Here is a 15,202-nt window from a genome sequence, read left to right on the forward strand (position 1 = left end):
GGAAGCAAAGGCTGTTCAGACTAACTTATCTATCCCCTGCACCCAAGCCACTGGCATCTGCTGTCTGTGAAAAAATTCCATGTGCCTGTCACCCCACACTCCAGACTCTCTAAGCAACATCCTTCAAGTATTTATGCTCTAACTACTCAAAAGTTTTGACATGTGGCTTGTAGGATGAAAAGGGTCATCCACCCTGTACAAGATGGTCATTTAGATTTCTCTCAGTTCCATTTCCTCCAGAAATGAAGAGTGATGAGTCCAGTAATAAGTCAAGAGTGAGTGAGACAATGAAGTAAAAACAGTGTTTTTTCTTCAAGCCTTGTCTCTTTTTTACAGGACTATTCATGCCAAAGGATCTTTAATTGCCAGATGTACCCAAGACTCTGCTCTATATTTGTTTAAAAAGACAGCAGTGAACTAGGTTGAAGGGAAAATGAAAATATTATTTGAAAAAAGGAAGAAAAATTACAAGAGAATTTCATTAATAGAGTGATATTGATAATTGATAAGCATGCACAAAGGAACGGAGTTAAAGGTTGCTCTCTACTTCCATCAGACAGCTTTTCTGTTTTGCTTGGGGACCTTAGCGTATCAAACTTCCTGTTTTCCAGAACTTGGACATAATCCACCAAATAGGTTTTAATATTATGAAGTTGTGGTTCTCTTCATTAAAGTCCTGATCCCCAAAACTGATGTCTCAGCAAAGTTTAGCGTAGTAATAGTGGTTCAATTTATGTGTCCTTCTGAAGACAGAGGGCCAAAGCCTGAATTCTTACTTCTCAGAAGCTGTAATGGCCTGATGGGCTGCAGCTGTCCACTCATCGTCTGTTTCTTCCAGCTTTCCAAAACTCCCATGCAGATCACCTTAATTCTCCCAATCGCTGTCTGCAGGATCCTTCCCCTGTCCATCCTTGAGATCTCGTCTTGGACAAGACATTCTCTGGAATGGTTATGTGTTTGTCTCTACGCTAACATTCCTACCATGACTAACACAGCTCGTACACACTCAGGAGATGAAAGAAGGTTCCTGGAGACAAAGATAGCAAGGATCAAGACTTCAAGCTATGCTTTCTTTTTGCCAGTCCTATTTAGCTTGCTTTTGCATTGGCTGATAAATACAACTGTAGAGCATCATCTCTGACATTACCCATCTCAGAGTCCCTTCCACCTTTCAGCACAACCCTGTTTGTAGAAGCCATCCACCAGAATGATATTACTTTAAAGCTGTGTGTACATATACAGCTTTTCAGGGTGTGAGGACAGAGTATCAGCTGTCAAAGGCTGAGTCTTGTCCACTTTTTATATCATCTGAGGTACTAGCGCAGAGCATGCCTTTCTAGTGAGGCTTAGAATATCATCTCCCCAATTCAGAGACCCAGCAGACCACAGTGTGTAGTCCTGAAAGAGGAGCTTTATAAGCATCGTGGCAGAACAAGCCTCAGGTTGTTAAGAGATGGACCATATTGAGTGTCATCAAATACACACACGGTCACATGCTGCCCTGCGTCCAATGAGGGCATTGGAGGAAGGTATAGAGACTCACCAAGGGGCAGATGGAGGAAAATGTGTCCCCTGGGAGTCCTCTAATCATAACAGAGGTTTGTCAGACCTGAGATTTGTGTTGCTACAGCCCTTCTGCAAAGAATTTTCTATTGAAATATTTCACTTTTTGTTAGCGTTTAAAGATTGACCTCTTATTTGAATCTTGCTAAGTGTGAAAAGTTTGTACTGGAAAAATGTCCCTCTCCTAAAGGCAAGCACCCAATATGCATGGATGCAGCAGAAATCCGAGAACAAGTCTTGAAAGTAGGATCTCCTGAGATCTGTCTACCCCTTGAACTCACATCTGCCTGGTGGACACTTTTTCACTTCACTGTACACAATTAACAACCTAATTCACCACTATTTTGTAAAGCTTAATTAACTTTAGCAAATATGTTGCAAGAGCTAGGGATTTTTATGTTCAGTTCAATACGAATTTCCTCATGCATTGATCTGGAGACTGCCAGGGGTTAATTTATTTTAAGAATTAAACAAACTACTATACTATATTCTGTAATGAACATGGCTATTTTATTTATTTTTCTCCCTTTGCAGAGAATAATAATTAAATAAAATAATACCCAACAACTCCAGCCTTGTTTGACTCCTGTTGCTTGTGCAGAGGCAGGGAGAACGCAGAGATGGAGGAGCACGTTGTGGAGGGAAAGTACATCCATCTCTAATTTGTGAAAAGATCACAACTTTGCACTATTAAGTCTTATTATAATAATTGGGATCCATTAAAACAATTATTATAATAGATGAAAGCTAAAACACTGCAGAAGAAAATGCCATGCACCAGATGCATGTGTACATCCATGGCTGTCCTGCTGCTTTTTCAGCAGCCCAAGAATCTGGGCTGACCTCCTCAAGGCACAGAGGAAGGCACAGAAGCCGAGTGCCTGGAACATCCCTCTCTGTGTGAGTGAGTGGAATAGCATGCCATTAGGATCAGCCTTCACTTTTACCAGTGCTTTGGCAAGCTGGACAAAGACGACTGTGCCCTGAGCATGGCCTGAGAGAACGAGGCTATCGTCCTGGCCAGCAGTGCCTTACAGCACGTGGAGGAACCGTGGTCACTGTGGCAGGAACTGGCGCTTCCCATGGGTCCGTGCCTCCCACTGTCCAGCAGCAGCTGCATCCTCCAGCTTTATAGCATGCTCTGGTTCCCCAGCTAGCTTGCTTGAAGGTCACCACAGAGCCCACCAAGGACATTCCTTCCATCTGTCCTTCTCTGAATGTGAGAGTGACATGTTGTGAGGAACTGAGGAACATATTAAACTGTAACCGTTGCTGCTAACAGGTACTCACTTTGTTATTGTGCTATGTGTGCTTTGTTAAAAGCCTTGAATTTAAAGCTATATATTAAGAAGCAGCTACAAAACACAGAATATGACAAGTGGCAGACAGGCTGGAAAAAATGACAGCTACGTGCAGTTAACCAGAAAACTGAATTTCTGCTTTATGGTGTTTGGAATGAATCAAAAGTATCCTATACAATGAAGACACAGCTCTTTAGGTCTTGACTTTAAAGAGCAAAGGCACCCACTCCCTTTTGGATTTCACAGAACTTTCCTGAAAGATTGCTAAGAAAATAGTTGTATTGCCTATATGCCTGCCTCAGGCCCTGTAGTTTGTTTCACTTGTTCATGCTTTTGGATAAAGACGGCTGCTTGCAAAAAGTGCTATGATTAACCTCGTTTCTCTCTGGTGCAATGACTTCTACAATAACAAATGACCCCTTGGCATATGACCTGAACAAATGTACATAAGCTTTATCCATAAACTTTCAGAGTCATTTTTTATGAAGTTTTCATTAAACCAGATAAGAACAAAAGAAACCATCACCAGTGGAATAAGCAAGCTCTTCATCTAGTGCCAACAGAATTATTGCCAGGTCATTTTACTGAAAAAAAGAATGACATTCTTTGTGGAAATCCAAACAAGGTTGCTTCTTAGATGAAGGCTGGTGGCAAACTAAAGAGTTCAAACCAAACCCCACTTGTGTAACAACAAAGCTCAGAAGGATTCTGACGACTCTTTTGCCTCCCCTTTTGCCTCCCATTTCAGCTTTGTTATAATTATCTCTTAGACACTCCAATTTAGATTTGGTATAACCAATGTTTTTCCAAATCATCTAAAATAAACATAACATTAGAAGTTCTTTTTTTTAATACTGCTAGGACATTCATGTACCCTTCCTATTATAAAATGCCATCTTCATAGAGCTATACCCTGATATTCATGAAGGGTTTTGAAAAACATTTCCTAAAAATTATCTCAGTTAAGCTCCTTAGGTCCTGTAGAGATTCAGCTGCCAGAATTCAAGAAAATAGTATTGTCTGAGGACAAACGTTGTGTATCTATAATAATTCCAAATATATATATCTTATATTACAAGCAGGATGATCAAAATACATGAAAGTATTTTATGACAAAACTTGCACATAAGCGTGTTGTTCGTTTCACCTTCTATAACTGAACTACAGATATGGACCTGCACATAGTTATTAAGATTGGAATATGAAATATTTTCAGACAGGCATTAACTCTGAAAAAGCTAGGAAACAGGGATTCACCTCACACTTAATGAAAATACTGTGGGAATAGTGATGTGAGTCCTGATCTTGCCTCAAACGCAAAATTTCTACTGGCTTGCAGATGGAATGGGGTCTGCACTGACATGGCCTTCAGCCCCTTCTCGGCTCTGGATTATTACAGGAGTCTGAAGACACTTAGTACTAGAGACCAAACATTTGCTGTGTAGATGGAGGAAATGCAAAACAATGTAAAACCAGATGAAAAATCTAATAAAAATAATGTTGCTAAAATTAGCTGATATTATCAAAGGGGAGTAGCTGTTTTCCTATGCAAGGCAGGTTTGCAGTCAAGCAAAGAAGGTTATTTGAAAACTAGCAATTTTAGTTCTGCAAATGCTTCTTCTTGCTGGGCTAATTGTTACTGTTCAGATGCAGGGAGCATTGTAGAGTTATTTTAGCGTTACAGATGTACAGAGAGAGAACATAATCAATTAAAGCTGCCACTGTAAATACTTCAGAGCCAGGGCGATTTCCTTCGACTGTTTGTCAATGAATGGCATTATTCAATACGTGTAATCCTTCAGAGATTAAGAATCATTAGCTAATAAGCTATGCCTTAGTGCATCTGTAACATCTGCAGTTTCCTGGTCACAGAAATGCATTTGTCACAGTGAGCAGAGAGAGGAAACAGGCAACCATTCCCCAGCTGAAAACCTTATGAAAGCAGAGACCTCACAGAGGAGGGCAGGGGGAGGGAGCCGGCACTGCACGCTGCTTGTTCCCTTGCACAGGAAAAGCAGAACTGATTAAAAAGATCTGCAGAGACCTGGAGCTTTAGAAGACAAACCCTCTCAAAACCCCAAACTTGACAAACCCAAATACTTGTGGATTTTCAAAGCAGCGGGCTCAAAAGAAACCACTTCGAAGCTAGAGAATGTTGCTAGGCTCTTTGCTGCTCTCAGCATCCTTGTAAGTAACTCTCCCCACAATTATCGGAGGAGTCTGTTTCACCACAACGGATTTAATTGTGCATTGACACTGAGAGGGAGGGAGGGAGCGAGATGACAGGCAGCCTTGAGGAAGAGATTTATCCCCTCCCGTCCGGCAGTTTGATAAGGGATGTTGATTCTGCGGGGTCTCACAATGGCTTTTTTATTTGTTCGCTTAATACTGGGCTGTTTCAGAAATGCACACAGCTGAGCTGACAGGAGATGCAAACAGAGCATACTCATTTGGGAATTACGGGGGTGGTGGTACACAGGAAAACAGCCTCTGTCTTCTTCACAGGAAAGTCAGCTGATAAACTGATCTTAAGACAACGTATCTTCCTTCCTGTAAAACGCAATAACAGGCAGATCTTGTGACCTCGATGGCCTTCTGCTGAGTTTATTCCTAACCAGGGAGGGAAAGGGGGAAGCTTTCCTTGGCAGACGTAGCACACAGCTCCTATGTGAATCATGTGGCTGTGCTTAAAGTGAGAGCCAACAATACCAGCATAGTGGGCCACATATCTTTCAAAGCAAGCGAGTTCACAAAGAAGTCCCCTGCACACGGAGATAAGCTGCAGCAGCCCTTTCATTAAACATCCGCTGTGTACTTCCCGTTGGACCCAGGGGCTTGGCCCAGGGGATCGACGACTGATGAGAGCCAGCAGCCACTCTCATGGCTTCTCACTCTGCTATTTAGGCCAGATTTTCCACACAGCACTCGGCAGAGGGCAAAGAGAAACACAGCATTTATGTCTCCCTATTAAATACACACAGCATTTGCAGCCCTGCATCATGCTGCAGCCTTTCTCATCCCTGTCTTGGCTCTGTGCAACAGACTAAACATCATAAAGAACATAAAAAGGAGTTTTCCTAAGTTTTCCCTGAACTTCCCTGGTAACAGAGAGCTTTAATGGGGCAAGGGTTTCTTTTCCCTGGAGAAAACATTCCTACTGCCCTCCTTCCTCCTCACATAAAATTGGCAAAAAATCAAAGACTTGTGATTGAGGACCATGCTCAGCGGTCCCTCTAGGAAACTCCATTTGAAAGAGTTAATGCAGCAGCTCCCTTGTCTGCTTTGAATGTGTTGTGCTAATTTTTCCTCCTCTTGAATTGTTTGTTATAGCTCCCTCCTACCATATAGGTTGATGGCAGTAATCAGGCATCAGGCAGGGCTTTCTGCTGCTTTGCACCTCTAATGGCCCTTTGCATATGTACTGTATAAGTGTAAGACCCCGTGATCTCAGACATTTCGGTATTGTATACCCTATTGCTTCTAAAAAACATATACCCTCCTCAAAAAGATCTAAGAATGTTTCCACTGAATCCTCTCAGCCTTTATGCCTGTTAAAGTTTTTGCTGGTGCAGAACCAAGAGCCTAGGGCGGAACCTAATTTTATGAGGTGCTTTGTATGAGTCTCAGACTCAGGACCTTGTTCTCCTTTTAAGCAGATTTATATTAAAGAGGAAGGCTGACATTTTTGATCATAACTAGAGACGTCTCTTTCTTGAGTGTCCTGTTCAAGAACAAACTCCGTGAGAGGGAAATGAGCACACAAGCTGTTCATGGGCAAGCCAGCTCCCACCCTCTTCCTTTATTGGCTCCCTGAGCTGAGACGTGGGTCCCCACTGCCCAGCATTCAGTGCCTACGTAGCATTGTTCAAGCCAGACACACCAAGGGGCAAAATTCAAAGCATAATCTGCAGATTGTCCTGTTTTTTTATCCTGAAGTACCAGCTGCATCTGCATTTTGTGGCCAGCCAGCACTCAGTGGTACACCTGCAAGTGTTGTTCACAGTTTGGAAACTATCCTAGATCTAGGATGCAACTTAAAATGGAGAAATAAACATGTTGCAAGTTCAGCAAACCCTTTTCATTATTGTCAGCATGTGCTGCAGCAGTGAAAGTTCAGGTTCAAAATTCTGTCTCCTAAAATTGACTCAATTGATGGAAAAAGAAAAATTCTGATGCCGGATGTCTGCCCATTAAGGAAGTTTTGCCACTTTCCTCTCTTTCTTTTTGTCCATCTGGAAGGATGAAAGATTCACATATAGCCTCCCCAGGGCATTCCTCAGGAGAAGGAAGCCATCCTTTCCCACTTCTGCAGTGCAGTTCAACTCATGCAAACACAGCACCAGCATGTCTGACCTCAGTAAGCCTCTGTTCAGCTCAAGGGTTATTTTGGCAGAACTCAATGTGGATCTTTCATGCAGTGTCTTAAAGCCACCTGTTTTATCTGGTGTGGGTCAAATGCAGGGCAGGGAATGTGCTAACAACTAATCTGCAGGGCTGTGCCTGATCCTGTGCACCGGTCTGTCAGGTTTGCTAGAACATAATCTAGACTAATGCATTACTGCTGCAGAAGAACATGCTGAAAAAAATTCTCCCAAACTTTCCTCTAAAATACAGTTCGGCTCATGCAAATCCATTTGGCTTTGAAACAATACACATTTTTTCATCTTTGAACATACAGTGAATTTCTCCTAAGAATGCAGTTCTTTACCGGGTGAGGTGGAGGGAAGGCCAGTGATGACTCATAAAGGTTTTGATGAATATATGTCTAGTTTGAGACAATACTGCTGTACACAAGACACACAAGAAGAGCAAGAAAGGACTTTCTATTAGTACAGAAAAAAAACGGAAATAAAGGGAAGAAGAGAGGAAGTCTTTTCTCCACCTTCTTATTACAGCATAGCTAAGAAAGTCGAAGCCTCATTATTTAACCCCCATAAAATTGCCATGTGAAAGAAATTAATTAATTTAAGATAGTTCCATTTTCATGATTGTTTCCTCAGATGTAATAAAATTAGTAACATGCCTTAAGGACCTGCCTTAATGCTCCTCAGATCAGCTGTTTCACAGTTCTGAGCCAAAGGAGAACAAGACAGAAAGTTTATGTCAGGCTTCCCATTTTAACTCCTGCTCCTGTGTTCTGCCCATAAAGTGATAAGCATGCGCAAGTTTTAGGGGAGAAGAATAAGTATGGGTGATATTTGTAAGACTTGTCATTTATTAGGACAGTGGGAGGAAGACAACTCCAGCCTCACTCAGTGGCTCTCACTTACTAGCCTGGGTCTGGTCCAGGGGAACGGTTTATGAAATAATACATAAAATAGCACATACAGGAACGTTTCTTCATAGTATACAGATTTCATGAGCCGTTCCTTAGTTGGATAAAGCTGGGTTTTATGACAAAACCTCAGTTTATGCAATGCTACATGGCAATATAATGTGGACTAGCCAGAAGCACAGCGTGGCGAGTGGGCTGAGCTGGGCTATACCACAGGCTGCATAGTGTAGGGCTTTTGGTGTCGTTCCAGTGCATCTGATACGCTCAGCTGTAAGGCATGACAGCACTTCCTCTTCCTGAGTCTTTATTCAGAGTGTGCTTGCTCTGTGAGAGGGATTGCCTTCTGCTGCACATTCTTTTGGACCTAGCTCTGAGTGTCTGCTCCAGCTCTACTGCCTCGAGTTGGTACTTTAATGCCAACACTTTGGTGAGAACAGCAGCAATGCTGTCACAGACAGTGAAGTGTGCAGGTGTAGGCTTTTCCTTTTGACTTCCTCTGAAAAGGAATTAAGTGCTGTTGGAACAATTATGTTATGTCCTCCTGCTTGTCCTCCTAACACGTACCCTCTCACTCAACTGCAGATCATTACACACTCCAGATGTGCTATACAGCCCCTGTATCGTAACACTTGTGATCGTAATACTTGTGAAGTCTCATCAAGCTAACAAGCAAATTACCCATGACAGTCCTGGCCAAACTCCTGATAAAGGTTCTCAAACACAATAACACCCTCACCCTTTTTTTCTCCCTTGTAAAATCAATCAAACTTAAACTTTAAATAGGCGAGTGGCCTAAAGGAGAAATTTTCCCAGACTGTCAGGGTCCTGGAGCTGAGGAGGGTCTTTCTGCTCGTCATTTGTTGTTGAAAGAAAGTGAGTTACATGGGATTCAGAGATGTTCAAATGCAGAGAAATATTTGTAAATACTCTGTAAATGACTGGCAGTCTCTTTACCTTCCTGGCTGTATTTAACATCCTATATTCTGTAAATCAGACCTTTCTGATTTTGCTAAGGTGACAAGTCATTGCTAGTGAGAGTTAAACTCAGTTACAGGAATACATGAGGTGACGGATGTAATTGAGCACGATCCTTTGGCCTGGGAAATTAAAAAGAAGCCACACAATTTGCTGAAAACCACGGTTAGCAGAGCCACAGATTAAAGAACAGTTATTTACTCTATGAAGACAATCATACTAGAAACTCTCCAGTCAAGATGTCATTAGTTGGTTCTCCATATAAATTGCACATCGTGCCTCCCTCTCCCCCCCAGTACTGCAAGCTTCCCCCAGTTTCTTAGCATTGCACAGGACTTCCTCAATATGGTTTCATGTACTCAAGTGCTTGACAGAATACCATTTTGCAGATCAAAGCATGTTCTGTGACTCTATGCCTTTTGCAGTGTTTGCTTATTTATGTCCTACTTCACAAAAAATTGTAGTTTACTAGGGGTTTCCTACTCATTGGTTCAAATGAAACGAGGCTTGACTATAGAAGATGATTGATTTTTCTGTCAGAACTGCCAGCACAAGATATTGAAACATATTGAGCCAGCTCCCCATCTTGTGTGAGTGACTGCAACACAACCTCCGACCTCCTCCCCCACCCCTGCCAAAGTCCCTGGCCTCCTGCTTCTTTTTATGTGCCTTTTGGATTCTGAAACTTCAGCCAGCTCTTGGGTCACGTTTTCAAGTGTCTCTTCACAACAATGTGATGCTCTCGCAGAAAAGACAAATGTCACTCTGAGATGTAATAGCAGGAATGCTGGGTATAAGACAAGAGAGGTAATTATTCTGCTCTACTTGGCACTGGTACAGCCTCAGCTGAAGTAGTGCGTCCAGTTCTGGGTGCTGCACTTTAAGATAACTGCAACAAGATGATAAGAGGTTTAGAAAACATGAACCTCTGAGAAAGGTTAAAAGAACTGAGATTGTTTAGTCTAGGAAGCAGAGACAGAAGGAAGATGATAACACTCTGCAAATACAGAAGAATTATTTTAAAGGAGGCAGAAATCAGTTTTCCCCTTTTCCACAAAGAGTAGGACATGAAATAATTGGCTAATTCAGTACTTAAATTCAGATTCAATTTTAAGAAAAATAGTTTGATTACAAATGAAGCATAGCATTGGAACGAGCTTTTCGGAAACATGGAAATCTCTTTTACAGGAGGCTTTTAAGAGCAGATCAGGCAAGCATTTGGCATGTGTCATGCACACTGTGCATAGTCTGGCTCCCCTGTGTTGTGGGAATAACGTACTGGTGTTTGTTCCAGTTCCTCATTTCTAGAATTTGGTGGTTCTAAGAGTGTAGGGAAAATATAAACATTTGACAAGAAAAGGAATAAAGGAATAAAATATGAGACTGCAACATAGCTGTTTACCTCCAGACCTTAGGTTTGCATATAAAACTTTCAGTACTGTGAGAATCACCGTAAAATCCCCAAAATCTGCAATGCTCTGGATGGCAGGTACCGACCCTTTACTTGGACCTTGTACATAGCACAAGATACTGAATGTATCCTCCTTGGGTATCTCACTAAGACCCGTAATTTCTCATTGATTAAACACATATATTAGAAAGATGTCCAGTCTCTCTCTGAAAGCCTGTATTTCTTTCTTTAGCAAAAAAAAAAAAATCCACTACATTGCTTTCTGTACTTCTCCAAAGACTAATTGATGTCAATGTCAGAATTCTACGTTTTATTCCCATGCATTCAGCTTTATCTGGCTTCTACTCAACCGCATTAAGGTTGCTTCTCCCAGCAGATGTTATTTGTATTTATAGACATAGAGAAGGTCAGGTTGCCATGCGGTCTGCTGGTCAATTAGCTGAACAAAATTAGTACAACTCTTCTTCCGTGGTAGGAGTGACTTTTCATTTCTCTAAAGACTCTTGGAGTGCCATGGCCATGAAACAGAATTTTAAAGCAAAATAATATAAGTAATTCTTTAGTGTAACGTTAACTACCATGTAAATGGTGTCATGCTGGTTTTGTCTCTCTCACATATGCAAACGTAGATATATATTCATTTTGGTTACAGACACCAGTGTGAATAAGTGTTTTGCACTAACATTATAAATGGGAACCAATTCAAGCACAAATATAAACATACGTTTATATCAATAAGCAAGTGATGCAATTTCAGACTTATTGACTATTTGCTTCTACAAATTGAGCAAGAAATGTGAGTACTTGGGATTGCTGGAAATCAGACTACTCAAATTTTTCAGCACTGGTTTGAGAGGTGAACTTTAAACTAAGACACTGAAGCTGTGTCCTTATTTCAGGGAATAGTGACAATGCTAACCAGTGTGCTTTACTCAGAAGCTGTATTTCTCTTGTAGATTCAGATATCCAAACTAAGAGCTTTCTGTTACGTCCTTGTCAACCTATCCTAGCCAAGAAGAACCCTTTAATAAGGATCACAAGAACCTTTAGTGTCTTTGCTGATTAAGACCCTGGACAGAAGGTGAGGTTCCTAACTAGGGCTAATGCTGGAAGTAATTTTCCTCCTAACACTTGTCCACTGTCTAGGAAGTTAAATGAGACCACCACAGCAGTTTAGAAAGTCTGGTAAAATGCTATTAGACAATTGTGCTTTTCAGTATGGAGTATCAGCCATTGCCAGATTTGAACTAATTATCAAGAGTCAGATTTGGGCAAATACTTTGGAATGTTTTTTTCAGGGTGCATGTTTGAACTCCAGTTTTTCAGCCTAGTTAACTAGTTCTTGAACCGCAGATTATTGGTAAGCATGTTAAATGAAATGAGACATTTTGTCAATGTGCTATTAATGCAGTAAGTTTCTTCTCTTTGCCAGATACGCACAACTTATAGAATCAAACCCTGCTCCTACAAGCACACAAAATTGCGTACTCAAATTTGACTTTGCTCACATACTCTGAAGATCTAGCTTAAACATCCTTAGCTCTGGGAAAAATTCCCTAGACTTGTTGTATTCTTTCAAGTATATGCAGGAAGCAAACATTAACAAGATGGAGTAGAAAGAAAAAGAATTCAGTTCAGAGGTTCATGGAACACAGTTACGAGCTCTTAAAACCAATGGAAGCCATTCCATGTATTATTTCCAAAATATTTGCAAAAGATACTGAATCCTTCTACAACTCCAGTCACTTCCGCAAAACAAAGTGCTTAACTGTTGACTTCATCCTTAGTGCCAGGTCCAAATATTGGGTATCAGTCATTAAGTGCTAGTTACACAGAAAAATTGGGCATGCCTCAAATTGTCAAGTCTAGTTGTGCAAACTCAATGTTTATATTAATTGAGGTGAGAAGTGATTCAGAGTCAGATAACTTCTCTTTCCTTTGTTTGGATCTGATTGGCAGCACTGGATTATGCTGTGCAGTAATTGTCAAGGCGAGACAGGACACGTATGAGCCCTTCAACTTTAAACTGTTTGATGAGAGCTTTCATGATATAAACCTGTTTCACGTTGACATAGATGTCTTCTTTTTTGATTAAACAATACATTAAATTACTGTAAAAGCTTTTTTCTTTAAAAAAAAGCCTACGAATCATTTAACAATACTAATATAAGCATGCCTTTTCTAGACCCACATTGTCCTAAAGTTTTGCTGCTTGAATCCAGACACTATGACTGGGTCCATTTCTCTGTAGTGTATCAACTGCAACTGCCATATCCAAAAGACAAGAATCTTCAGGTGAAATCAATAACTAACTAGGGTTCTGATTAGCCACATGCACCATATATTGTAGTCAGAAACAGCAAATGCCTATATCTAAGGCTTGTCAGTTGTGACTCACAAAGTAGGAAGACCGGTAATAATTTACAGTGTGTTCTTAGAAATTACTATAAAAGGATAGAGATGGCATAAGCAAAAATTGAGCCTGAAGCCTCTTCTCCATTTACGCTCATTTGAATGAGTCTGGAATCAATAGAATTCAGTCCAAGGACATGGTGTGCCATGTCTGGTGGTAATTATGCCTTGGCGCTCTTCATATTATTTATACCTTTAAACATCTATGCCAAGAAGCTTCAAGTTACAGTATACATAGCAATCTCTTAATTCATGATAAAACAACTCAGAAGATGGTCACTGACTCCCAAAGTGTTTCACAATACCCACTGCTTACCTGTTTTTCAAGGATTTGCTGAAGTATTACATCCTTTATAAATGTAAGTGAACTTTCGAGTGTATAGGATCGCATGGGCAGATATGGGGATTCAAATGACACAGTAAGAAAAATAACAAGAAGCTAATACTTTCAGCCGTCATGTCCTTTTCTCCTTTACATTATTTTTAAATCTATTTTGTTTCCCTTGAGTAGCAAGGCTGACATCATATCTAGGCTGGGACCTCCACAAGAGACTTCAGAGAACAGAAAGAAGAGAGGGTTGCACTAAATGACCACATGCAAAGAATATGATTTGTCAGAGAAAGAAAAAGAGCAAGATTAAGACTGCTGGTAATGACCTAGATATCTCACTCAACCACAGGATAACTGTCTGTCCACTCAGCAAGTTTAGTTTAAATTTTACTCCAGTGTTTCAGATTACAGATGGAAGTGGGCTTATACTGGGTGTTAGTCTATCTGAGCTGTTTAGTTCATCCCCTGCCTAAAACCACAGTCTTCATATTTCTTAAAGGTTTCTAGTATTTCTAGTGTCATTTTTACATAGCTTGGTTTCCTGCAGCTGATGAGGTTTAAAAGTAAATAATTGAAAATTAACTCAAAAGAGGACAGCTCTTAGGCTGATATGATGTGGCATCTAGAAAAAGACAATTTAAGTTGTTGGAAAAAACCAAAAATCAAAGCCCAAGAGAGGCAAAGCACGATTCAAGGTTTCTCTCTAATGTGTCACTGGAAATATCTCTAGGACCAAAATAAAAAATTCCCAACAAATTCCTGGTCTCTTTGATTATAGCTAGAAAACCCCAAATTAATTCCTCTTTACTCTGAAACAACCATTTAAAAACAATTACAAAATTAATGGCTAAATGAAGCACCCCGAGGCACACAGATGGATTACAAAGTCACCATCCACTGCTAGCACTGTTCACAGGCGTGCTAAGGGTGGGTTTGGTCCAGCAGAGAGGAGAAAAAAAAGCCCTGTTTGCTTTTGTTTCTAAGGGAACCTCCATTCATGTGTGTCATCACATACTCTTGCTCAGGGGCTTGAAGAATTTGTGCCTCGAGGCTGAGGGATGTATATTGTTGTTTTAAGTCACAGATACGAGAGGGATGAGATAGTTATGTGCATAATGGTCAGTACGCACAATATTACAATATTGTGCTTCACTCCCTAGTACTCTTACAACCGCGTGAGCACTCCTCAGGAGTTTTTTTGTGATATTTTATGGACACCGTGTTAATAATGTTTGTTTTCCGATTTTGTTGTTTGGGGTTTTTTTTTTCAGACTAGGGAGAAAGATGGGTGCAAACTTGAAACAAGAATTGCAAGACCCCTTGGAAACAAATTGCCTTCAGAGTGTTTGTGCTCTGATCAAGTCATCTTGTGTTTTGAGCAGAGAGACAGTCCTATTCAGCAGAGAATCAAAGGAAGTTGATGCACCAAGTAACTTGCAAAATAAGCCAAATACTCAAGCACCATGTGTTCACAAAGCACAAATCAGCTTCCATACTTGCCAGTCAAAGAATCTTCTTGCTTCTCTTACCTTTGGGGTAATTAATAATTTCTGCAGTTGTGAAATCTCAGTCCTTATCAAAGTAAACCCCTCCCCATGTGTTACTCTGATTGATCTTACTAATACGCTTAACCAAGTCAGCTGCTTGGATGTTGTTGTCCAGCTTCACGTACTCAGTGTAACACAAACGAGAGACCTGTAAGCCAACTTACTCTTTTTTTCTAAACTTTTTATTCTAGTAAAATTCTCATTGACTTCTAGTTCAGATGTGCTAGGAACAAAGACTGAATAAACGTGGAATAAGGACTGCAGGCGCTGAGTAATCCAAAAGTAAAACCCAAAGACTGATGACCATTTACAAGTGGTTAAACATGTTTGTTGCATTCAAAAAGACCACTTTCTATTTATATGTTTCTCAAACAAATTGCTTTAGCA

The sequence above is a fragment of the Cuculus canorus genome, chromosome Z (genome assembly GCF_017976375.1).
Source record: "Cuculus canorus isolate bCucCan1 chromosome Z, bCucCan1.pri, whole genome shotgun sequence".
NCBI lineage: Eukaryota > Metazoa > Chordata > Aves > Cuculiformes > Cuculidae > Cuculus > Cuculus canorus.